We start from the raw sequence: 27,788 nt of genomic DNA on the forward strand, positions 1-27,788 counted from the left end.
CATTATAAGTAATAAAGTGGCAGCTATATAAAAGTCGCAATTGTGCCATTTAAAGTTACATTGTGATATATGAAGTTACACTGTAAGATATAAATTCTTAAAATAAGATATAAATGGAAACTGCAAATGGGAAATGTAAAGATACAATTGTATATGACAACTATATTCACATTGCAATATTAAAACTTAAAGTCACATTTACAAGATTTAAAGTATAGTTGCGTTACAAATTAGAAAGTCGCAGTTATTATAAAAAATTGTTGCAACAGTGACATTTAAAGTAACAATGCTATAGAAATTGATACATTGTGACATAAAATCAATTAGATAAAGCTATAATAACCTTTATATTAACCACTCTCAGGAAGAATATGGGTTCGATACTGGGACAGGTGTTAGAGTACTGGAATGCTGTATTTCTTAAGATAAGCTATGTAGCAGAGTGTATATATTATGCAATAGTAAGGTGTAAAGCAGAGGTGTAAAATACTTGAGTATTTTTACTTGATTACTGTACTTAAGTATTATTTTGGGGGATTTTTACTTTATTCAAGTACAATTTAAACTGACTACTTGTACTTTTACTTGATTACATTTCTGAAGAAAAAACAGTACTTTTTACTCCTTACAATTTTATTTCAACTTAAAAAGTGCATTACATTTTTATGTTATCTTATACACATTAAACATGGGAAACGAAAGCTCAAACGTGCGTGCTTGACATGAGAACCAATGATCATTGTTTTCACGCATCAAGCACACACACACTTCTACTTCAGTTATGACTTTCATCAGGTAAATGTCTGGGTTCAAAAGTTCACCATCAAATCTGAGGAAGCATGTTGAGGTAGCAAAGTTGCATTCTCCCCCCAAAATTTATTCATTATTCTTTGTTTTTATATTATCTGTGTAATACATTGGCTGAATGCACAATATTGAGTGCAAATAAAATCATTGATAATTTAAAAAATGTATATAATTAATATTTTTGTGGGAATTCTTTTTTTTAATTAAATGTTACAAATCTCCAAAAAAGTGTTTAAATGAACATTGTACGTTTACTTAATTGTAATTCATGTTTAGTGACATTCTTACCAGGTAGTGGATAAGTTGTATTAATCATATGTCATTATATGACGCATTGAGTAGGAATTTGGACTCTCAATGTATATTTTCTTAATCTTAATAATTACACGATTTGTTCATTAATTCATATAATTAATCGCAAATAATTATGTAGCAATATTTCCTGAGAAAAAGTCCCCACAAAAAAAATCCCCAAATGAACAACTAAAAGATTAATTATCCTTTTAGACAGTGACATAGACAAAACAAAAAAGTGGCCTTTCAAAACGTTAATATTGTATGTTTTAATTCTATGACTCTCTTCATTAATTCAACCCATTCTTGCATTCTGTCTGGAATATGTTTCTAACCTCTGCATCACATTGTTATTAAAAGTGATATTTCACCCAAAAATTAAGATTCTCATGTCGCCCCAGATGTTTATGATGTTTATGAACACAAGCAAAGATTATTAGTCTGTATAATGCAAGGGGACAGGACCACTTCAGAAACCACACAAAGTGAACACGACGGTCAAGTTTAAAATATTAGTATTTGTCATTTTCATTGCTTCACTTAAGAAGACACTGATTCATTAACAGGGGTTGGATGAGTTATTGTCATATTCACTTTGTGTAGTTTTTGAAGCGTCATTTTTGGACGTCCCATACTTGTTAAATGAAAAAAGATGATTTAGTTTAGATGATTTAGATCTCAGTTTGTGTGTTCATCTAATAAATGAAAGTCATATATATATATATATATATATATATATATATATATTACTGCATGATTTTTACTGTACCACCAATAACCTACTCCTAAATATAATGTAGAAACTTAAATTTTCTGTAAAGCTGCTTTGCAATGATTTGTATCGTGAAAAGTGCTATACAAATAAATTTGAATTGAAAAACCTGTATTTTTCTCCTTTTAACAAAACTTCTGTATGTCTGTCAGAAAAAAAAGTACTTCTACTTTTTTAATACTTGAGTACAATTTAAAGTTGTACTTTTTTACTTTTACTCAAGTATGTTTTTGGCCGGATACTTGTACTTCTAATTGAGTACAATTTTCACTGAGTATCTTTACTTTCACTTGAGTAAAATTTTTGAGTACTTTTTACACCTCTGGTGTAAAGTGCAGGTTGTCATAAACATATGAATGTACAGTTATGGAATGTGTATATCAGAGCATCTGTAATGGTATATTTTCTATAATATCCCTGCACAAACCTCTCTCATGCAGCACTAGCACAAACATGCATGTTTCCCTATGTTGCAATGAAAATGCATAATTCAGTAGAAGCGTTTTCTTCAGCATACAGTGGATAGCACTGTATTATTTCTTTACATATAGGAAAAGAACAAAACAATAAATCAGTCTTCCACAAACATCCAACATGATCTCACAGAATTCCATTTTGATTATTGATGGTTGCAGCCGCATTATATTCCAGTCAATATTTGGCTCCTCTACGAATAGCTCTCACATACAGCTCCCACACATTGGGTTATTATTCATTTACATGAATAATAACAGTGTGATAGGAGGATAGTCTGGCTTGTCTGGAGTGATTAGAGGAAAAGCATAAGGAGGGTTTCATTAGGCTCCAATGATTTTTTCATGGTGTGTATATATAACCTTCACATTAATATTTCACCTGTTTCACCCTGCGCTGGAGGCATTTCGATGTTCGTTTTTCCAAGCCTTTTAATAAAGAGAGGCAGTTCTAGTTCAGGATAATTCATGATACAAAGTAGAAACATCACGGTGCACTGCTATGCCATGCTAGAAGAATGCATTATTGAAGCTCTTAGAAGCTGCTCTGCTATTGATGAATTATGGAGCATGACTAAAACTAGAAATTTGTAACTTTTCACATTTATGATATCTGAAGTTTCAAATGCGATGACTCTCTGTATCATCCTGTGTGGCTTCCTTTTCAAAGAAACGACATTCATTAATGACATTCTGAACTGTTTCTCTCGCGCACAGCGCATATAAAGTTATGCAACTGAGCCAAGTTCAGACTACAAAACAAAGTTTTGTCTTAAAAGGATTTGCTGTTCTTTCATGCTCTAAGTTTGTGACTAATCTGCAACAAAAAGCTCCACAGTGAAGTCAATTTACAATTGCAGCTGCTACAATAAATTTCAAACTGGTTTCTATCTGAATATTTGTCAGGTGTGTTCACTATCCCAACTGGCGAGAAAGCAGTGCTGGGCAAATAAAACTGTGATGCAAGAAGGTTAAAGAGCACATGATATTGCATTAAAACTTTCAATAGTGAACAGCACTTACCAGTTCAAAATGCAATGCACAAGAGGTTAAATTAACAAAACCAAACTATTTTGTTCATTTAACCATGCACAAGAGGTTAAATTAACAAAAAAAATTCCATAATTTCATGAACTTAAATATGATGGTTAATTTGAAATGCTTTCTATGGAGCTTTTGCGATCTCTTGCAAAACTTTTGAGTTCAGTCGCAAACCTTGTGATTGAAATAATATTAGATGGTTGGAAAATCTATATATTTCAGTGCTTCTGCAAGCAAATGTAAGTTTCTCAAGGAAACACAAAAAGTTTACAAGAGAACACAAATATTTTGAGATTTAATGTAAAATTTATTGCTGGAATACAATATTTTTGTGACAGAGAACACAGAAGCATTAAAAATAATTTAGCCTCCCAATAATTGTCACGAATCCGGTCTATGAACTTCCGTTCACTCACCACCAGAGGTCACTCGCTCACCACATGGACTCTTGCACTATACTACCGTTGCACTTCACCAGACTACAGTTCCCATCATCCATTGCACTGACAACACACACAGCTGATTGCACTAATTACACGCTCACACCTGAGAACTATCACACAATCACACACCCTACATAAGCCATGGACTTCCCTTCACAGTTGGCCGAGTATTGATCTGCGTGTATAGCTCTCTTCAAAAGCTAGCTGCCTTACCGTGCCATTCCGTGTTTCTTGTGCAGTTCCAATATTGTCCTGTGTTTATCACTCCCCTAGTGTTAGCTGCGATACAGAGCCTGTTTCTTGTTGTCTAGTCTGTGTTCCCTGTATTTACCCCTGTCTCACCGTTCTGTTTATGCCTCGCCTGGATTATTGCTCTTGTACCTGGATTATCTCTCTGCCTTACCCTTTTGGATATTGTTTGCCAATCGTCGACCCACACTTGTCCTAGGATTACTCTGTGTCTTGCCCATGCCATATCTGTTTGCCGTTGTTTGACCCTGCCTGTGTTATGACCACGTCTCTGTCTAATAAAAGCCTGTAAATGGATCCTCACGTCTCGTTGGTTCCGTTACAATAATTCAGCCTTTTTTTAATCATGTCCTGTTAAGGGCTCTGTAGTGTTCTTGTTTTTCTTTATGTAATCTTAAATAATATTAATAGGAATTAAAAATAAATCATCATTAGATATTGTTTACATAGCTGAAAATGGAAATAAAAACATTTGCTTTTAAACCTTCATTAAAGTGGTCAAAATCCATCCTGGGTAGACGCTGTCACGGATACGCTCATCCACCAATCAGCGATCTCAATCACCGGAGTTCTGATCACACGCTAACCGTCATTCACTAATCACCAGCACCGCAGTATAAGAGCACACAGTTCACACAAACGCATTGTCTGGTCTCCATTGTGGATAAGGACTCAACTCTTATGCCAAGCTACTTACCTGAGCTGCATCTGATCCCTGATACCAGCTCCTGGGAAACACTGTCATCAGATTAAACCTTCATCAGTATCATTGCTCAAAGACTCTATCTGCCACTACTCACTTGCTTCTGCCATACCTTGAAATCTGTTCAATAAACCCATCTGTATGATTCCAACCTGTCTGTGTCTTGAGTCTGACCACACATTACAGGCACTGATAGACATGTGGTCTGCACGCTGACATATAGCCCCATTATGCTTCAGGCGTCCTGAGTTCGAGTCCCGGCTTGTGGACCTTTCCCGATCCTGCCCCCTCTCTCCCATTTTGCTTCCTGTCAATTACAATTAAGGCAAAAGTGCCAAAAATTAATAAAAATCATCCCATTCCACTACCAAATGTGTTTCCAGTTATGTTACTTTGTTATTTACTTTCAACTAACTATCCAAAAAGGCCTTCATGTAAACCCCTCAAACAATCTGACTGAACTCAATCGGATTCAAAAATACCTTGCACGCATGCCATTGCTGGATGTTTTCACTGTATATGTCTTATGAACAAGCGTATGTTTCTTAACTTTTTTTTTTTTTTTTTTGGTCATGGTAGCTCCAGTGACATTATCATGATGGCTTTCTCAGCTTTTTAACATGGACACTAAATGCTAATTTTAGTGCTAATTTAGCTTCTTTGTCATTTCAAAATTTACTAACACAATGTCGTATCTGTTTATATTTAATGGACCTGAGCCAACAATGAACAGTTGTATTTTTATTAACTAATGTTAACAGAATAATGACAAATACTGTATGTACTGCTCATTGTTACTGTTATTTAATGCATTAACTAATGGGACCTTATTGTAATGTTACCCAGTCTGGTTCAGAATAGATATAATGCACATGCAAATTAAAATGTGAATCAGATTGGAAAATTTTCACAATCTGAAATTACATTGGATTCATTCAGACTGACAAAAAAATAATACATGTAAACATTTAATGATCCAGTCATGATCCGATTACAATGCATCTTGGGTGAATTTACTTCTGATATCCTTGTGCAGATCAGGACAGAAACAACTGTCCTTCCTCCATTTTGTTTGTTGACGTATTCAATAATCAACATTCACACTGCTGTGTGCATGAATCTGTGAACAAAATCCATGATTGTAACTACAGTCAGGCAGTATAACTGAACTGTCTGTTATTTGTTATGTACACGACAGAAAACAAAAACAGAGTCTTTAAATGTGACATACTTGAGGCTTGGCTTATTTTATGCATCGAATTGAGTTTAATGGCAAGACAGTGCCTGCAGAAATGTTTCTTAGATCCATGAGAATATGATCAGAATCTGAATGCTGTATAGTTGATATAGTGGTATGTTGAATCTAAGGTGTGTTTTGTACTTGGTATTGCAAGTATTCATGGTACATAGATTTAGTCAGATGTCTTTAAGCCTGGAGCTGTATTTATGAAACATCTCAAAGGATCAGGTTCCTGTTTGAAGCAGCCTCGCACTGAATCACAATATCTAAACTGCTCCAGCAGCAGCTATTCCTCCACAATATGCCTTGTGAGGTTTTCCTCTTTAAACAGTCATGTACAGCTGCTATTTGCTCAAGCAGAACAGAGGAAGCAAGAAGATGGAGGAGATGTGCTCTCAGTGACTTATCGAAGGGGGGAGAAAAAGATGCCCCCTGTTGTTTTTCTCTGTAATTAAAATGTTTATTTCATTCAGGGACCCAGTTTTTTTCCACCAGCCAAACAAACACCTCTCTTCTGCATATGTTTAGAGCTAATAATCTCAAAGCTGAATAATAGATGATGTTTTCTCCCTTGAAATTCTGTGTGTGTGTCAAAAATAACAAAGATAGAATGTTTCTGTGGCTAATTGAGATGGATTGTTGATCTATGGACCAATAAGCATCATACTCAATTAAATATGATTATGATTTCTGTTGGAGCATAGAGCATGCTCTCGTGCCACATTAGAGCGGTTGTGTTAGGAATACAGGTTTGAATATGGCTCGCTTCATACTTCCATCCTATCATTCTGGTCTGTTTTTCACTGTTTTTATATAAAACTGTTACATTTTTGTAGATGTTGGTATCTGCAATTTCATACCGCCTTCTAATCCACAACTGACACCTCAAAAACTAGAAAAGATAATGGGCAATAATAAATAATTTTACAAAATGTGTCATTAAAAATCTTAAATCTTGACAAAGATGACATTTTTAAAAGGAATAGTATGGGTTCAGTACAAGTTAAGCTCATCCGATGCACTTGTACTGTGGCATGATGTTGATAACCATGCAATTAATTTCCAGGTCTCCCACTTTCCCTTTAAAAAGGAATCTAGGTAACATGGAAGTAATGGTTTTAGTGTGAAAGTTTTTTTATTTTTTCCCCCCTGTGTATATATCTAATTTTTATAAAACTGCAAAACCATCAACAGATTAAAAATAGCTTCACAGCTCATATAATACACAAAATAATTAATGCACAGTAAGTGTTTTTATGAAATTATAAGCTTCACACTTCTGCTTTCAAATCCTCCAAAATTGGTCCCATTTACATAAATTGCAAGTGCCTTGCAGTACATGGAAATTATTTGGTAACACTTTACAATAAGGTTGATTAGTTAACATTAGTTAACAATGTTAGTTAACATGAACTAAGAATGAACAATACTTCTACAGCATTTATTAATCTTAGCTAATGTTAATTTCAGCATTTACTAATGCATTATTAAAACTGTGTTTGTTAACATTAGTTAATGCACTGTGAACTAACATGAACTAACAGTAAACAACTGTATTTCTATTAACTAACATTAAAAAAAGATTAATAAATACTGTGGTAACACTTTACTTGAAGGGGTGTGCATAAGACTGACATGACACCTTCGTAATCATGACATGATATGTCATGAATATGAAGGAGATTTTATGCATGTTTATGACAACTGTCATTATGTGTAATTCACTCAGTTATGCCATTTTTTGGCATAGAGATGACATTGTTTGAGATGTCTTTGTTATGACAACTTGACATAAACCAACATCATGACCTGTCAGTGTCTTTAGCATGACAACTTGACATTATCAAGATAACATAACCTGTCATAAATATGACAGATGAGATTAATTATCAATTATCAACTTAAGAAACTACTTACTTTATGGGTTAACATTACATTAAACTGCCATGTGGTTGGTTTTGCCATTGGCTGTCATGAGGCCATTATATTTGTGTCATGAATATTTTTCTGACCACTTTTATTCAGTGGTACAAATTGAATTTGTCATTAAAATATCATTAAGTGTTAATATTCTGTCAAATAATTTTATAACAGTGTCGTGAATATTTTTCTTGACCTCAACTACAGTGGTACAAATTGAATTTGTCATTAAAATGTCACTAAAGTGTCATGAATATATTTTCAATATTTCAAATGTTGTAAAAAAGATGAACAAGTGTTAGAGAAATAAAATCAATCATCCAATAATAATAATAATAATTAAAATTGTTCAAATTATATTTTATTGCATTTGACGATCGATTCACCCAAAATTAAATGAAAACAGTAATGGTGGTTTAAGCTATGCAGCGTTTGGTCCATATCACTGCAAAATCAGTTAATTACAGCATCCTGCACATTTATATTTTCTTGACATGCTTATTTTACTACATCACGGATAAGTCTTACGTTACCTTAAGACACCATCACGGCGTGCACCTATAACCGTTTTATTTTTACACATTCACGTAACCCAACCCAACCCCTGCCCCTAAACCTACCATTTCCCTGATAGCACACGTGCATCTTGGAGACGTTTATTTGACGTCTGCATTTACAGGGCTCTCAAGTTATAGCGAAAGTTTGGAGTGAGATTAGGGGAGGGGCCACGCAAAGGAGAGGAGTCACTCAAAGGGGAGGGGCAAGTCAAAGGGGAGGAGCAACTCAAATATTTGCAGCACCCAAGTTTTTGTTAACGGTTCAATTTTACCTATTGTTCATAGTTATAACATTTGGTAAATCTGATGAAAGACAAATTCATTCTAATAATAAAAAGATTTATGTATTTAAAAATACAAATGTATCAAAAATAAAAATCAATTTTGCCTCAAACGAGCCAACTGAACAGCAGTACTCAATGTACATACTGTATGCATATACATTACAGTACTTATCCTGAGCATGTATGTCAAACTGTGTGTGTGTGTGTGTGAGAGAGAGAGAGACAGAGAGAGAACACATTTCAGCTTGTTTCTTTTTTTCTGTTGTAAATGTTTGTTGCACATTTGATGCCTGATGACAGGGTAGAGGACTCCCACATAAAGCACTGTCATGATAATAGCGTTCCATCCAGAGCCAAACTGTTTCTAGTTTTGGTTTTGTTCAAACCCACCAATGGAAAACACACTGCATCTGAATTTGAATTTGGGGAAGCCTCAGTGCTTTATATGGGAGCCCCCTACCCCTGTCATCAAGACATCAAGATGTGCAACAAACACAACAGAAAAAAAAAAAAAAAAAACATAAGCTGAAATGTGTTCTCTCTCTCTCTCTCTTTCTCTCTCTCACACACACACACACACAGAGCTTGACATACATGTTCAGGACAAGTTCTGTAATTCTACTGTGTGTGTACATTATGTACACTGAGCACTGCTGTTCAGTTGGCATGTTTGGGGCCAAATTTCTTTGTATTTTTGATCCTTTTTTAAATATGTAAAACAATTTATTTTATTTGGATGGATTTGTCTGTGTTTTATCAGATTCACCAACTGTTATAACATCTCTAGTACTTTCCTTTCAGGAAGCCAAAGCTAAGTTAAAGCTTCTGGTTGCAAAGCAGTTGGAGAGTTTTTTATTTATTTATTTTTTTTTTTTTTTTGATTGCATCAATAATACTTTAGCACGAATTTGGCTATATTCCCCAACATCAGCTCTCACTGTTTTTTCACAGCCAAGTGATTTTGTGAGCCTGTCCTCCAACAAAAAACGACCCTATAGGTCGTTTGTGCAAGCCCTTATTACGACCTATATTTACGTTTTAAAGTTAAGCGCCCTCTAGCGCGCGTAAAAATAATGACAGTCTCGTGTTGCGTCTGTCGTCATGAAATGACGCATGACTGTCATTACCAATCAAAATGCTTGTTTATTTAAATGCAATATGTGGACTTTTTACACCGATCTCACAGTATTCGTACATATTTTACTAGGTGGCTAATTCGTACGAATGAACACACCTAACCCTACCCCTAAACCTACCCCTTACAGGAATCATGCAAAATCATGATTTTTAGTGCACATTTTATGAGCACATGCGTTCTCTGGGATCAAACCCATGATCGCATGATCACGTAATTACATATCGTCATATAACGCAATGCTCTACCAACCTAGCTACACGAAACCCGAACTATGACGCAGATAAAAGAGTACAAAACATTAATATGAAAATGTCCTGTTGCCGATAGGGGCGCAATTGTAGCATACGCTCTGATGGGTCGTATTTCAGGGATTTGGACAAACGACCTATATGGGTGTATTGGTTGGAGGACAGGTTGGATTTCGTAGAGGAATCTTAAAATCGAAAAAATAAATGAAGGGGTTACCTACAGCATTCATCGGATCTTTCTCTTCCAATTTACACCAAGTTGCTTAGTAACGAACCCGCTTGAGGCAGAATCGCGTAATTTAATCGGAAACAACAACATCCTAATTTCTGATTGGCTGGTAGGTGGCATTTAACTCTATAACTCAAGAGTCGAGAGAGCTATGAACTCGGCAGAAAATGTACCTCCATATTCCGTCATCTATTAATTGTATATTAATTGTATAGTAATTGTAGCGGCACAAGTTATCCCTTCTCAGCGTGAGAAATACAAAGTGTGGCGTGAGAGCGTGTGAACTGGTTGAAATGCGTGAGTCTCACGCCGAATGCGTGAGACTTGAGAGCCCTGCATTTACATCTGCAAGACGTATTTAAGATGTTTATGATTTAGAATGTATGTAAAACTGACGTCTGTCAGACGTTTGTAGACAGCAGATGCTTTCCAGATCAAGAGATCTTTAACAGACGTCTTGCAGATGTAGGTGTGCTATCTGGGTTGTCAATAAAACACAAGATATAACAGGCAGATACAACTACCGTCATAATTTATTCAAAAAGTATTAATATTCCAAGTCTTCCAAGGCAAAAGGGTTGATTTGTGAGAGGAATAGACGTGATCGCCGTCTCCGTCCACCGTAAAGCTCTACCTGTGTGTTCAGTCTGTGCGCAAATTAAAAAAACGTCGCCAGAAGCCTTACTTCAGCCTTGGTTTTGAAATGCTATTGGCTCTTGAATGTCTCGTGACCGATTGCGTCATTCTACGGGATGGGAGTATGCTTTTGAATGAGATGTGAGCACATTAGCGGAGTGGGATCCTTTTCAGCGATTAAAACCTTAAGGTTTACTCTCTTCTTTGCATAAAGACATCATATGGCTTCAGAAGGACTTGGAATGCAACGCTACTTGTTTGTAATGCTTTTATACTGCTTGTTTACGGTCAGTTTCTGCAATAAATACCTGTGACTGTAGGCTACTTATATTTGCCTGTTAGGTGTTTTATATTGTTCAGAAGTGGGTAGGTTTAGGGTAAGGGTGGGATTAGGTGCTCCAATGAAAGTATAAATTTTTATAAAATTATTTATTTATTTTACAAATGCATGCAAACCATCATAGCGCTTGCATGTTTTGTTGCTTTTGATGGCTTCTATTGTCCTCATTTGTGAGTCGCTTTCGCTTTCATAAAACGAGTATAAAAAGAGTTTTAACACTTAATGACATTTTAATGACATATTCAGTTTGTACCACTGTAGTTGAGGTCAAGAAAAGTATTCATGACACTGTTATAAAATTATTTGACGAGTATTAACACTTAATGACATTTTAATGACAAATTCAATTTGTACCACTGAATAAAAGTGGTCAGAAAAATATTCATGACACAATTATAATGGCCTCATGACAGCCAATGGCAAAACCAACCACATGACAGTTTAATGTAATGTTAACCCATAAAGTAAGTAGTTTCTTAAGTTTGATAATTAATCTGCTGTGTCATGTTTATGACAGGTTATGTTGTCCTGGTAATGTGAAGCTGTCATGACAAAGACATCACAAACAATGTCGTCTTTGCATTAAAAATGACATAACTGAGTGAATTACACGTCATGACAGTTGTCATAAACATGCATACAATCTCCTTCATATTAAGGACATATGTCATGTAGGGCTGGTCCGAATACCATTTTTTTTTTTTAGCTTCGAAGCTTCAGTAGTAATCAACACCGAATATTCGAAGCTTTGGAGGGAGGGGGCTGAACATTTTCTTCTCTCTAATAAAGGCAGGATTCTCTGTGTGTCTATCTGTCTGTTTGCATTTTATTATGTGGAGAACCGTTCATCCAATCGACTTCACGCGTGGTGGCTGAGTGTTGCTGCAGACCCAAGGGAGTGCAGTGTTGCATTTTGGTGCAATATGGACACGCGACACTTTCAGAATTAATAAACTTTTATTAAGAAAATTAACTTAGTTTATTAACTTTGAATTAATAAACTACAGAACCGCGCAAGCCGGAAACAGCGCGCCTTACACAGGCAGGGCTTAAATGCTACAAGAACGGACACTGCACTAGTGATACCAAACACACAGGTCTGTTAAGAGCAATACTTTTAATAAGGCAGCCTAACATTTTTCTAACAAACAAATCACTCCTAAATCAGAAATTAGCAGCACATGTAATCACTGACACCATAAAGGCTTTTTAAAATAAAGTTCAACCAACTGTAATAAATAAAGAATATGGTAGCATACTTTCAATAACAGCAACACACATTTTAATTAACTAACAGTTTAATTTTTTAAAAAAATTTTATGACTGCTGTATTGGCAAGTATTTTCCAAGTAAATTAAGTGCAAGTTTTTATCATGTGTAAAATTACTGATTAACATGGCGGATAAAAGCAGCTTGTTTTTTTTACACCAACGATATACTTACTATAGGCTTAATACAACCCAGATGATTTTTCAGACTTGATGTACTGCTGTGGTAGGCCAGTTTCAAATTGCATATTTGGCACACTGCCTTTGTCTTGTCCTCGCTCAATTTAAAGTGCTCCCACTCAGCTGAGGTCTTCGCCAATTCTGTCTTCTCTTCCAGATGAACTGAATCATGACATTCATGACGTTCACTCATGGGCGATTCAAATTCAAGCGCGAATGAGAACCGTTTTGCGGGGGATGCCAGGGGTTCGAAAAAAGAAAAAAAAAAAAGAATATTCGAATCTCAAAATTGAAAATCGAATGCCAACCCATCGAAAGAATATTCGAATAATCGAATAGTCTGGTCCAGCCCTAGTGTCATGTCATGATTATGAAGGTGTCATGTCAGTCTTATGCACACCCCTTCAAGTAAAGTGTTAACAATACTGTAATAAATTTATTGTTCATTGTTTGTTCATCTTAGTTAATACATTTACTAATGTTAACAAATTACACCTTATTGTAAAGTGTTACCAGTTATTTTTCTGTTAATCTATATTATGCCACAAATGCTGCCGATTGAGCTCCATGTGTATTAAACCTGGAATATTCTTTTGAAAGTTAATGTTGATATAGAAAGGACAAATTAAGGTAAAATACTGAGTAATATCATTACGGTTATTGCACAGTAAAATGTAGTGTCTAATTTCTTGAGAACAGCACAGAGATATGGAAGACTCTTTCTACCTCAAATACATAAATAATCAATCAATCATGCAATTCTAAAATAAAGTTCACACTGTTAAATGTAAAGGTGCAAAAGTTGCAGCTGTCACAATTACAAGAAATAAAGTTGCAATTATTAAAAGTTTGCTCTGAGGCAGAAACATGCTTCCAGTAAGAAAATATACATTTTTACTAAGCAATTCATATTTTAATTGAAACTTGAAGATTCTGTCATTATTTACTCCCTCTCATGACATTTCAAATATGATTTACATTCTTCCACGAAACACAAAATGAGACGTTTTTGCTTTTGGTAAAATAAATTAAAGATGCTTTCTTTCAATACAATACCAGCAGACAGCAGTTGTCAAAAACAAGTCGTTCATTGAAAATTGGACCTTTTATTATTCGAAAAGGTACAATTTTCAAATTTTACATGCATGCCAAGAGTCCTTCTTTTTTTCATGCGTTTGTGATGCTGTATTCCCAAAGTTTCACGCATTATTTAGAGACTATAGGACTCATTGTATCCGGGCAGCAGAAATCTGCCTTGCTTCTGGTTTCTGGTAATCTTCAGTATGGTATAGCATTAGTACAGCTGTCATCTCGCATTCACTCTTCTATCGAGACTAATGACGCATTAGGGAATGTGCTTCAGGGAGCCAGAAACTAAATTCACCATCATCTAAACTAGCAATGAAGTTTTGTAAATTAAATCTCAGTAGAGTGGCAGGCTTTGATGTACGTAATGGAAATATCTATGAATTGAGTAGGGGAGCAAATCATTTCGGCAAAATCAAGCAAGCTTAGTTTTTATCCTCGTATTAGATTGGCATCCTTGGATGCAATTTACCTCTCGCTGAAAACATTCCTGATGCAATAGTTTCTCTACATCTGTCGGTGTGGAAATTAACACTGTGCTTTGACACATTGCTTCTAATTCGGTCTAACCAACCAAATCATCTCAGCACTGAGAAGGAAATTGTTTTTGGATTAAAATTAGAGTACTTGATACCTGTCTGTTTAATTGTTTCTTTGAGAAATGATTAGACTATATTTGCAAAAAGAAGCAAAGACATCTCAAGGAAGGCTTGTGAATCCTTTCTTTTGATCCGAAATGATGCTGCAATGGATTGTGGGTAATGTCAAGGATTTCAAGTGCTTAGTGCTGGAGTAAAAAGTGTTCCCTTTTGGTAAACATCCAGTTTGGCTGCCAATGTGAAGTCGAACACCTGCGGTGAGCCATGACAAATCAGACCAGGAGAATGAGAGGCATCTCAAGCAGAAGCATATGCAGGGCCTTCCAGACAATGTTAGCTCGGCAGGTTAATCCTGTTCATGGGCCTTGTGCTTCTACAACATGGTTTCTGTCTGTGTAAAATTGGCTAATCTTTTATTTACCTGAATATGTAAAGATATTTTGAAATGCTGAACTAAGCTGCGCTTATATAGGCTACGTAGATTGCATTTAGTCATTTCCAAGACACAGTTTTCATTTCATTCATTGCAGCCTCAAGTTATTAGAAACCTGTATGCTGTTGTTTATAATGAGGAACACAAAAGCCAAAATATTTATGACGCTCTTTCTGTACAATAATGGGAGGGGAAAGCACATTACCGTAAAATGAAATTATAAAAACAAATAAATATAAAAATAAATAAATAAAGAACAAAAGGGCAATGATTAAGAAGCAAGCAAGACTATGGCTTTTTGTTTGGGGTGTTGTTTTGGTTCAAAGAGCGTGTTCATACTTGGCAAGTTTAGTTCAATTAAAACTTCTGGTGCGATTGCTCTGTTAGTGTGGTTCATTTAAATAATTTACCCTTCGCAGGGAGTTTGACTGACAGGCGATCTCACTAATCATAATGCAGAATCTGCCATTTTTGTCTGACAAACAAGCCAGACAGTCTGAACAAGCCTGAATTTGAAAAATGGTGTGTATTGATGTATTTCGCAGTTGAAACAAGATTCCTTCTGATGTTCATTCATGTTTATTTTATGTATAAGTAGTATAGAGGAAGAGATGAACGGGTTCACATGCCGCTTGAACTGAGGCTCTACAGAGATCTGTCACGACATATTAAAGAGCCACAAAACAGTATTCATTGTTTGAATTTCTTACAAAATGACAAAGTTTAAAAGCTGAGACTTTGTTTCATAACTAAAGTAACCTGCTCTGTCTTGTCTGTCGGCGCGTTGTCAGTGTTGACTTTGCTCCACAATGTATTTTTCACTGCGTGAGAACATGATGTGTGGCATAAGAGTGGCATGGCTTTTTAGACGTAGCAACAGTAACGAAGGGGGTGGGTCTTTGCAAAGTGTTAATTGTGAATGCTGCCATCCAAACCACGGTGTGCACCAAACAAGCAGACCAAGACCCCTGTAAAGGTGGGTTTTGGTCCACTTCCAAAAGCGAAAAACTGAAATATGAACTCAACACGGACTAAAACCATCTAAACCAATCCAAAACATTATTTTCTCACCTTAGGAGCTTCATAGTATAGCCAATCAGAGTTCGGTATACAGGCATTGGAACCACTGTCTCCATGCAGCAGATCTTTCTTAGTGTGCACAACGGAGAAAAACCTGCCTTTGTTTTGACTCCTTTATACATTTTATAAGCCCTTTGTGGGTTCTTGGTTGGTAAAAATATAATTATATATGTACACACATACAAATAACTCATTATTCAGGATGTTAGGTAAGATCCATTGCAAAATATACACCATAATAGATTTCCAATCAGGTTGTGACTTTATCCTTATGTCTTTTTCTTTGTATCTGGTGTTAAAAAGGACAGTTTGAACAATGAATGAAGAAGGACTGAATGTATAATTTTAGTTTTTTATGGTCTGGATCAGGAGAATCAAGTGTGAACACACCATAAGATGCAATTGTTTACTAATTGTTCTAGCACCTTATGGTACAAATTGTCTTGATATATTCACACTTTGTCTCATTATGTTGTGTCAATTTAAATTTGGCACCACAAGGCCTTAAGGCAACAGCATTTCACCCCATATTTACACGTGTGGCTGCTGTGAAAGTAAAGCTCTATTGAATCCCTTTAAGTAACATCTCTTAGAACTTTTTACTTTTGTCTTCAACTGGTGGAAAGAAATTAAAAGCATAAGGCTTGAAACAACATGAAGGTGAGTAAATAACAACAGATTTTTCATTTTGGATGTGAACTCGAAATGAAAAAAATTGGAAAAGTGTGAGTCATATTGTGCTCTGCTGGCATCAGGATTATTTCTGTCTCACTATATTGTGACAGAATTGGCTGGGACACGATCTTTCTGACAGTTAATGTTGTGAGAGTGCAGAAAATTCCTTGATTAAGAAAAATACAAAGCATGCTTGACATCTCCTGATCATGCTGAACAATTTCATGCAATTTCATTGTGTACGAGTCTTATCAAAGCGCAAACATTCGCCAGTGAAATGGAAGCCTGTGCAAGCAAATGCATGCAAAATAAAATCTTGCCTTGTCACTGAATTACAGTGGTTTTGAGAGCTTTGGCAGACCATAATAATCCAGTCTCCATCTGTACTCGCTGTGATATGCAACATTAATGCAGCGGTAACCTGATCCGAACTGTAAGCAAGCATAATTCAGCCCATCTGGCCATCATTCAGAATGCCTGCCACTGATCCCAAAATAGAAAGACAAAAAATTAAATAAAATAAATCACCCTAAGACCCACAGAGATACCAATATGTGCTCTAATTTGGATGAAAATAAGGCTGGAGGTTCAAGTCAACATGATACAGCGTTTGCATTCTGTATCACTTTAGCATTCTGTTGATGAAACAGGATATTCAACAAGAGAAAAAGTATTGAAAGTAAATTATTTTATCCACTGAGAATTGATTGGATAACTGTATGAATAAATATGCTTTCAGCTTGCACACATGAATGAATTTCAAGGTTACAGGATGAGCTATTGTGGGAATTCCTCCCCTCTTTTCTTTATTCTACTCTTGCTTATTGTTAGTTTCTAACACAAGTCACCATATTCACTATATGTGTGTGTCAGATTGAAAATAGGATGTGATGCAGAAAGCTGTGAGTATTCTTGATTTTTCTTTCTTACTATATGTTTTGATTCCTTATAAGTTATCAGTTAATTCTATTGGATCACTGGATGGTATTTCTTTGTGAATGTACAAGCCAATGCCCGTAATAAACCTTTGAAGAAGTTTGAACATTGTCTCTGTGGTCATCTTTCTTTCCGCAACTATGTGTTCTAGACTGAATGGAATATTTGATGGTGCTGAGAGATAAGAAACATATTAACCATAATCTTCAAAACCATATTCTATCCATGTTACATGCCAGACAGTTGGATAATAATTTGCAACAATTTATTTTTATTTTTTATTATTATTATTTTTTTTTTTAAAGAAAATAAACAGATTCAGTTTTGATTGGTTGACTTGGAAACTGCAGTGTTGCAGTAGGGAATTAAAAATACCAGCTACTTGCATACTACACAATACAGTCTTAAATGCACTCTTAAAAATAAATAACAACATTTGTGAGATTTAGTCAGTCAAAACAGTTTTGAGGTTAACTGATGTAATTTTGTGTCTCTGGAAAATAGTGATCTTTGAAATTATCAAAAAAATAAATAAAATAAAAAGTGTGCTTGTTAATAAGGGATTTGTGGACACTTTTTTTAATTTGTGGAGTAAAAAAAATAAATAATTTTTAAGTAAAAAGACAACGTTAGACCCTTGGTGTGCTTGTCAGAGAGTCACCTCAGTCACCGCAGTCTCCATTAACTACACTCACCAGATCCCAATCCCCGGATTACTAATCACCGCCACCTGTCAACACTCATCAACAGCACTATTATCCCTGCACTCATCCCGTTCACTCACTGTCTGGTCTCAAACTTACCGTGTTGACTAACCTGACCCACTTACCTGTTTGATCTACTTACCAGTTGTTCCTGTGTTCCTCTCCCTGCTCTCCACCACTCCAGCTCTCCACCGTCTCCAAGCGCCGCTGTTCCTCCCGGATCCCCTGGAAATAGGAAAAGGACATTAACCCTCAGTTAAGGCCCCACTGGCATCCCTGTTCCCCACCTGCTTACCTGGACCTTCCCCTCTGCATATTGTCAATAAACCTGTTCACGTTACTGCACTTACCTCTGTGTCCTGTGTCTATCTGCTGACAGAAGACCAGACCAAAACCGACGACCGGAGATGGAGCTCCCGAACCCCGCCACCGCGGATCCCTTTGAAGAACTGGTCAGTGTTCTTCGAACAGCTCTCTCTCCGGTCACACACCCTCGATCTGCCTCTGCCAGTCCCATGGCCATCCCTGCCAACTATTCGGGTGAGGCGGCTGAATGTAGCGGTTTCTTACTCCAGGTTTCTCTTTACATAGAAATGCAACCCCATAATTTAAAATAAAATAAAAGAACGAGCTAAGGTAGCCTTCCTGATCTTCTTGCTCACCGGACGGGCATTGCTCTGGGCACGAGCCATTTGGAACTCACAAACTACTATAATTAACTCTTTCGATGCTTTCTCTTCCCATTTCAAGGAGGTCTTCGGCCTATCCACTGGCTCGGTCTCCATTGCCGACCAACTCATCCGCCTCCGTCAGGCAGATTCTTCCACCAGTGACTATACTCTGCAGTTCCGTACACTGGCGGCCTCGTGTGGATGGAACGAGGCGGCGCTACTCACCGCTTACCGTCAGGGCTTGGACCCACAAATCAGAGCCCAGATGGTGATATATGATGACACCGTTGGTCTGGAGAGCTTTATGCAAAAGGCCGTTAAGATCTCCCAACGTCTTACAGCTTGTCAACCGGAACTAACCGCTCATTCTCCGTCCTCACCAGTTGCCTGTCCTCCGGTACCAGAACCTATGCAAATGGATACCAATCGCCTCTCACGTACTGAGCGTACTCGGCGCATCGCCACGAGGCGGTGCCTCTACTGTGGGGTCTCGGGGCACTTCATTCAGGGGTGCCCCTCTCTCCCCCCATGCCCAGCGGTGAGTACCCTCCAATTAGAGCCTGCTATCTCTACTCTTCCTCTGTTAACGGTACAACTGCTCACCCCACGTCATGTCTTTTCATTTCCTTTCTGGTACTGGAGGGATCCACCGTCTATGTCATCCTGGGACGCCCCTGGCTATCTCAACATTCCCCAGTAGTCAGATGGGAAACCAGCGAGATCCTCTGATGGAGTAAGACCTGCCTCCAAGACTGTCTCTCCAACGTCCCTGTGCCCCTGGATACTAACCCAAAGCTCCAAGTTCATTCCACCCTAGTGGAGAGCCCCGAACCTTGTGTGGTTCCAACGATCCCATCTGACTACATGGCGTTCCAGGATGTATTCAGCAAACAGGCAGCCACAAAGTTACCACCGTATTGGCCATGGGATTGTGCCAATGACCTGCTGCCTGGAGCTATACTCCCCAAAGGTCGAGTATACCCCCTGTCCATCCTGGAGCACAAGGCGATGGAGGAGTACATTAAGGAGGCTCTCCAACAGCAATTCATTCATCCTTCCTCCTCTCCTGCGGCCTCGAGCTTCTTCTTTGTGGGCAAGAAGGACGGAGGCTTGCGGCCCTGCATCGATTACCGGACCCTCAATGATCACACTGTCAAGCTCCCCTATCCTCTTCCCCTGGTCCCAGCCGCCCTCGAGGAACTCCGTGGGGCCCGCATCTTCTCGAAGCTGGACCTGCGGAGCGCCTATAACCTCGTTCGTATCCGGGAGGGCGACGAGTGGAAGACGGCGTTCATTACCCCCTCAGGCCACTACGAATATCGGGTCATGCCGTATGGCCTTTCCAACTCGCCGTCTGTCTTCCAGGGGTTTAGGAACGAGGTGTTCCGGGAGTTCTTCCACCGATTTGTCATCGTGTACATCGACGATATCTTGATCTACTCCCAGAACCTGGCCGAACATCGCCAGCACGTGACGCAGGTCCTACACCAACTCAGGAAACACCACCTCTACCTGAAGCTCGAGAAGTGCAAGTTCCACCGCCCCACGATTCAGTTCCTTGGCTACATCCTCAGTGCGGATGGGATCCAGATGGACCAGGGGAAGGTCCAAGCCATCCGGGACTGGCCCCAGCCTCAATCTGTTAAGGAACTTGAACGATTCCTCGGCTTCGCAAATTTCTACCGGAGGTTCATTCTGAACTTCAGTTTCCTCTCAGCCCCCTCACTTCCATGCTCCGGCAGAAACCCAAGTCTTTGTCCTGGAACTCCGAAGCTCGAGCCACCTACAAGAAGCTCCAGGAGGCATTCTGCACCGCTCCCATCCTCTCACATCCGGATCCCCAACTCCCTTTCATTGTTGAAGTGGATGCCTCTACCACCGGTGTGGGAGCAGTAATGTCTCAATCTCACGGAAAGCCTCCCCGACTCCACCCTTGCGCTTACTTCTCCAGGAAGCTTTCCCCAGCGGAGCGAAATTATGATATTGGTAATCGGGAGCTGCTTGCCATTAAACTGGCACTGGAAGAATGGAGACACTGGCTGGAGGGAGCTCAACACCCCTTTACGGTCATCACTGACCACAAAAGCCTGGAATATCTCCGAAGTGCTAAGAGGTTGAACCCCCGGCAGGCTCGCTGGGCCCTCTTCTTCACCCGGTTCCAGTTTACGATCACGTATCGACCTGGAGATAAGAATGTCAAGGCGGATTCCCTATCGCGCCTCCATGGCCCCAACGAACCTTCAACACCTGAACCCATACTCGCTCCAGCCGTCCTTGTGAGCCCCATTCGGTGGGCCCTGGACGAACAGATTCGCCTCGCTTCCATCACTGAACCCGCTCCGCTGGGAGGCCCAGAGGGTAAGACCTACGTGCCCACCTCCTTGAGAACTACCCTTAATAATAATAATAATAAACTTTATTTTCTATAGCGCTTTTAAATGGAGATCTCAAAGCGCTTTACAACAACAAATAAAACCATACACAATAACAATCAAAAACACGACAAATAAAAACAAAAAATTTTTTAATTAAAAGCTACCCTAAAAAAATGAGTTTTAAGACGAGATTTAAAAGTGCTAAGATTTTTAGCTTGCCTTATCTCAATCGGTAAAAAATTCCACAGTTTTGGAGCTAATGATGAAAAAGCCCTATCGCCCATCAATCTTAAACGGGTTAAAGGAACGGTTAGAAGACCAGTTTCAGAAGAACGAAGGTCACGTGTTGGAATATAAGGAATTAAAAGCTCAGACAAATATTGAGGTGCCAACCCATGTAAAGCCTTGTAAGTAAGCATCAGAATTTTAAAATCAACCCTAAAACTAACAGGAAGCCAATGCAAAGACTCCAAGACTGGTGTAATATGATCTCTCATCCTAGTTCTAGTAAGGATTCTAGCAGCCGAGTTTTGCACGACCTGCAATTTGTTTAGGGTAGCTTTTGACGCCCAGCCAACAAGGCATTACAATAATCGATCCGAGTAAACACAAAAGTGTTAATCAACCTCTCAGCAACAGGAAAAGACAGCATTGGACGTAGTCTGGCAATATTTCTAAGATGAAAAAAAGATGTTTTAACAGTGCTTTGAACATGAGGTTCAAAAGTTAAATTGGAGTCGAAAATAACCCCAAATTCTTTAGTTTTGTTTTAAACTCCATAATTGAACCATCAACGGACAAAGTAATCGACCCAGCTTTACGTAATTGGTGAGGTGAACCAATGAGCATAACCTCAGTTTTTCACTGTTAAGACAAAGAAAATTTTGTGACATCCATTCTTTTATCCTAGAAATACAAGTGGAAAGAAAATCAACAGACACAAAATCGTTAGGTTTAGTGTGCATATAAATCTGAGTATCATCTGCATAAAGGTGAAATTTTAGACCAAGAGATCTCAAAAGCTGACCAAGTGTAAAAATATAGATGTTAAAAAGCAAGGGGCCCAAAATTGATCCCTGAGGAACTCCAGATTGCACAACACCAATTTTAGACCTAAATCCACCCATGGCAACAAATTGCTTACGATCAGAGAGGTAGGACTTAAACCAATTAAGTGCAATACCAGAGACCCCAAAGACAGTTTCTAAACGAGTAATTAAAACCGAATGATCTACAGTGTCAAAAGCGGCACTGAGATCAAGCAGGATCAAGATCGAAAGATAACCAGAATCTGCAGCAATTAACAAATCATTAGTAACCTTGACCAGTGCTGTTTCAGTACTATAAAATTTGGAAGCCAGATTGTAAAGGTTCAAAAAGATTGTTTTCAGTCAAATGAGAAATTAACTGAGAAGCAACCACTCGCTCCAGAATTTTAGCAAGAAAAGGAAGATTAGATATTGGACGAAAATGTAAAAGGTTTACACAGTCAATATTTGTCTTCTTTGGTACTGGGGTAACTGCAGCAATTTTAAAACTTGGCGGGACAACCCCAGTACACAAAGAATCATTTATAATGCTCAAAACAACAGGACACAAGGAAGCAAAACATGACTGAAACAGACTAGTAGGTATGGGGTCAAGCAAAGAAGTGACTGGCTTCATTTGAGAAACCTCCTTTTGAAGAGAATATGAATCAAGTGTACAAAAATTTGAAAAAACAGTACCGGAATACTGAAACCGAAGAGGGCGACAATAAAATAGAGGCACAAATACCCTTGCGTACATTATCAATCTTGGTAGCAAGAGAGTCAAGAAACTTATTACAAAGATGAGTTGAAGCAGTAACATGTAAAGAACTATTACACTTCAGCAATCTGTTAATACAGTTAAACAGTTGTCTCGGGTTTCTCTGGTTGTCATCAATCATCTTAGAAAAATAATCCGATCTAACAGAAACCATTCTAAGCTTATACTCTTGTAAACAATCTTTCCAAGCTTCATAATTAACAGTCAAACCAGAAAGACGCCACTTCCGCTCCATTTTACGACAAGATGTTTTCATCATACGCAAGTCATCATTATACCAAGGAGCAGGACGCACAAAAGAAACAGAACGTGACTTTTGAGGAGCAAAAGTATCAAGGCCAGACAGGAGAACAGAATTTAACATGGAAACCTTTGTCTCTAATGGATCAGACAAAGAAAAACTACTTAATGAGGAATCAATAAAAACAGAAAAATCAGAAAGCTCAATTGATCTCCATTTCCGATATGTCATAATACGAGACGAGGAAATATTAACACCAGGTAAATACAGATCAAAAAAGATTGCCAGATGATCAGACAATCCCAAATCAACAGTAGACAACTGAGACACAAGAGAACCACTTGAAATCACCAGGTCTAAAATATGTCCTTTGTTATGTGTAAAACAGTCAACAAACTGATTCAAGTCAAAGCACTCCAGTAGAGACAAAAAGTCTTTTGTTAATGCAGAATCTTTTTTGTCCATGTGGATGTTAAAATCCCCCTGAATAAGAGTTCTCTCAAATTTGAGGCACAAATAGGACAACAGCTCAGCAAATTCAGGTAAAAAGTCTTTGTTTGCCTTAGGAGGCCGGTAGACTGTAGCTATAGCAGTAGGAGAAGACTCAGAAGTAGTCAAAACGAGGCATTCAAATGAATTAAACAAAGGAGAAGCTACGGGACTTAAACTGTATTGTTGATTATACAACACAATGATACCCCCTTCTGGTATCAGATCCTTCTGGGCTCCCTTCATGCTTCCCCGGGCTCTGGACACCCAGGCAGCCAGCGTACTCTCTCGCTCCTCCAAGCTCGGTACTGGTGGCCCCGGATGGCCCGGGATGTCTCCCAGTACGTTCGAGGATGCTCAGTCTGCGCCATCTCCAAAACTCCCCGTCACTTACCCACCGGAAAGTTAGTACCATTACTCGTTCCACATCGGAGTCGACATTGTCACAGATCTCCGCAAGTCAGAAGGGTATACTTGCATTCTCGTGGCAGTTGACAGGTTCTCCAAAGCCTGCAAGTTAATTCCCCTCCGAGGTCTACCCACTGCACTCGAAACTGCAGAGGCCCTCTTCCACAATCTCTTCCGCACCTTCGGCATCCCGGAGGATGTCGTCTCCGACCGCGGGCCAAGACCTACGCAGATGCCCGTAGGTCTTCCACCCCCGTCTATCGTCCAGGAGATAAGGTCTGGCTCTCCACCCGGGATCTGCGTCTCTGCCTGCCTTGCCGGAAGCTGAGTCCCCGCTATATTGGTCCATTCACCATCGAGAGGCAGATCAATGAGGTCACCTTCCGTCTCCAACTCCCTGCACGGTATCGTATCCATCCATCATTCCATGTGTCACTCCTCAAGCCTGTCTCTCCCTCTGTCACAGATCCTGAAGAGCCCGCAGTACCTCCTCCTCCCGAAATCCTCGAGGAGCCCTTAGTCTACAGGGTGCAGGAAATCTTGGACTCTCGGCGACGGGGCGGTCTGGGAGGGACTGGGAGGGATACGGGCCGGAGGAGAGGTCCTGGGTGGCCCGGGATGACGTACTGGATCCCTCTCTCCTGGTCGAATTTCACCACAACCACCCTGACCGTCCCGCACCCAGAGGCCGTGGCTGACCTCGTCGCCGTAATAGGGCTTCAGGAGCCGCCCCTGGGGGGTACTGTCAGAGAGTCACCTCAGTCACCGCAGTCTCCACTAACTACACTCACCAGATCCCAATCCCCGGATTACTAATCACCGCCACCTGTCAACACTCTATCACAGCACTATATCCCTGCACTCCTCCCGTTCACTCACTGTCTGGTCTCAAACTTACCATGTTGACTAACCTGGCCCACTTACCTGTTTGATCTACTTACCAGTTGTTCCTGTGCTCCTCTCCCTGCTCTCCACCGCTCCAGCTCTCCACCGTCTCCAAGCGCCGCTGTTCCTCCCGGATCCCCTGGAAATAGGAAAAGGACATTAACCCTCAGTTAAAGCCCCACTGGCATCCCTATTCCCCACCTGCTTACCTGGACCTTCCGCTCATCTCTTTACCCCTCTGCATATTGTCAATAAACCTGTTCACGTTACTGCACTTACCTCTGTGTCCTGTGTCTATCTGCTGACAGTGCTTTTGTAATTCATTAAATTATAATTTAATAATTCCTTGAGTTAGCCATATATGTATTATTTATTAAAACCTCATTTATTACTGTTTATTAAAACCTGTAGGCTAATTGTGTGAAATTATTCAACTTTAATTCATGATATTAAAATTATGACAATTTTAATAAAAATGTTGGCAATTAAATATGTATAGAGCAAAATATCTGATTATTGTCAGCAATTACACAGGAGAGGCAGAGGTAAGTAATGCACAACAGCAGGTTTATTGAAAGTAATGGAGTGATCAGTGCAACAGTCCAAAGGTGAGTAATCTGGGAATTGAAAAGGTTCAGGGTTCTTAGCTGTATGGTGACTGGTGTCTTTCTCTTGCAGGTGATCTGGAGGAGAGAAGGAGCGGTGGAGCAGATGGAAACACTGGGAACAGAGCGGTGAAGTATTCTTGAGGTGAGTAAACACAGCTAAGGAGTCAGGTAAGTATTGCATAGCAAACTGTAGACCAGACAATGTGACTGTGGGGAGAGTGCAAGGATATAGGGAGCGTGATGAGCTGTGACAGGTGCTGGACAGCGTTGGGGGCGGTGATTGTGATTCCCTGACAGTACCCCCTCCTCCAGGGGTGGCTCCTGACACCCTACTACGGCGACAGGGATGGCCTCGGTCTCTGGGTACGGGACGACCAGGGTGGCTGTGGTGGAAATCCATGAGCAAGGATGGGTCCAGAACATCACGGGCCACCCAGGATCCTTCCTCTGGCCCATACCCCTCCCAATCTATGAGGTATTCTAAGCGGCCGCCCCGCCGCCGAGAGTCCAATATTTCCTTCACTCAGTAGAAGGTGGGCTTTTCCACTATTTTGGGAGGAGGAGGTACTGCCGGCTCTTCGGGACCTGGGGCAGAGGGAGAGAAGGGTTTGAGTAGTGACAAGTGGAAAGCTAGGTAAATACGGCACCGTGCTGGGAGGTCGAGCTGGAAGGTGACGTTGTTGATCTGCCTCTGGATGGTGAATAGACCTATATTGCGGGAACTCAGCTTCTCGCAGGGCAGGCGGAGATGCAGATCTCTGGTGGTAGACAGGGGCATTGGAACGAACGACGGGAGTCGGCAAAGTCCTTGTGTCTCTGCACTGCCTGCTGGAGATGGACGTGAGCTGAGTCCTAAACTCTTTTGCTCACTCAGGGGAATCAGCCTGCAGGATTTGGAGAACCGATTTACAGCCACTAGGATGCAAGTGTGGCCCTCCGAATTAGGGAGATCAGTGATGAAATCGACCCTTTAGTGTGACCAGGGCCTCCGTGGGACAGGCAATGGGGCGAGTTTTCCTGTGGGGAGCTGTCTAGGGGTCTTGGAAATGACAAAGACTGAGCAGCTGTGGACATACTGGATGACATCCTGGGTCATACTGGGTCACCAGAACAGAGCTTGGAGGAGAGAGAGTTCACTGGCTGCCTGGAAGTCCAGAGCCCGGGGAATCGTGAAGCGAACCCAGAAGGGTTTCCTGCAGAGAAGATGGAACATAGGTTTTTCCTTCTGGGCCTCCCAGCGGAGCAGGCTCAGTTCGAGTGGCAATGCAGATCTGTTCATCGAGGTCCCACTGAATGGGACAGACCATGATGGCTGGAGGGAGGATTGGGCGAGTGGATGTGTGAGAGGGAGTCAGCCTTCACATTCTGTTCACTGGGGCGATAGGTGATAGTAAAATTGAACTTGGTAAAGAAGAGTGCCCACTTCCACTATGAACAGGAGTTATGGATCCAGGTGGGAACAGTGCTGAAGGCTTCCTTGATGTGCTGGAAGGAGGATTGGGCTTTGGGATTCCAGGACAGAGACTTGGGCTTTCTGCGGAGCAAGGAGGTGAGTGGACCTGTGTGAAAACTAAAGTTGTGGATGAATTGTCGGTAGAAATTGGAAAATCAGAGAAACCTTTGCAGCTCTTTGACTGACTGGGGCTGAAGCCACTCACGGATTGCTTGGACCTTCCCCTGATCCATCTGGATACCCTCTGGGCTGATGAAGAAACTGAGGAACTGGACAGTGGTCCGGTGGAACTCGCATTTTTCGAGCTTCAGGTAGAGATGGAATTTCCTGAGCCGCTCAAGGATCTGCGTCATGTGGTGGCGATGTTTTGCCAGGTTCTGGGAGTATATCAGGATGTCTGTGGAGGGTGGGATAAACTGCTGTTGGAGAGGCTCCTGGATGTACTCCTTCATTGTCTTGAGCTCCAGGATGAACAGTGGATACACTCAACCCTTGGGGAGTGTAGCTCCAGGCA

The sequence above is a fragment of the Onychostoma macrolepis genome, chromosome 17, assembly GCF_012432095.1.
Source record: "Onychostoma macrolepis isolate SWU-2019 chromosome 17, ASM1243209v1, whole genome shotgun sequence".
Lineage (NCBI taxonomy): Eukaryota > Metazoa > Chordata > Actinopteri > Cypriniformes > Cyprinidae > Onychostoma > Onychostoma macrolepis.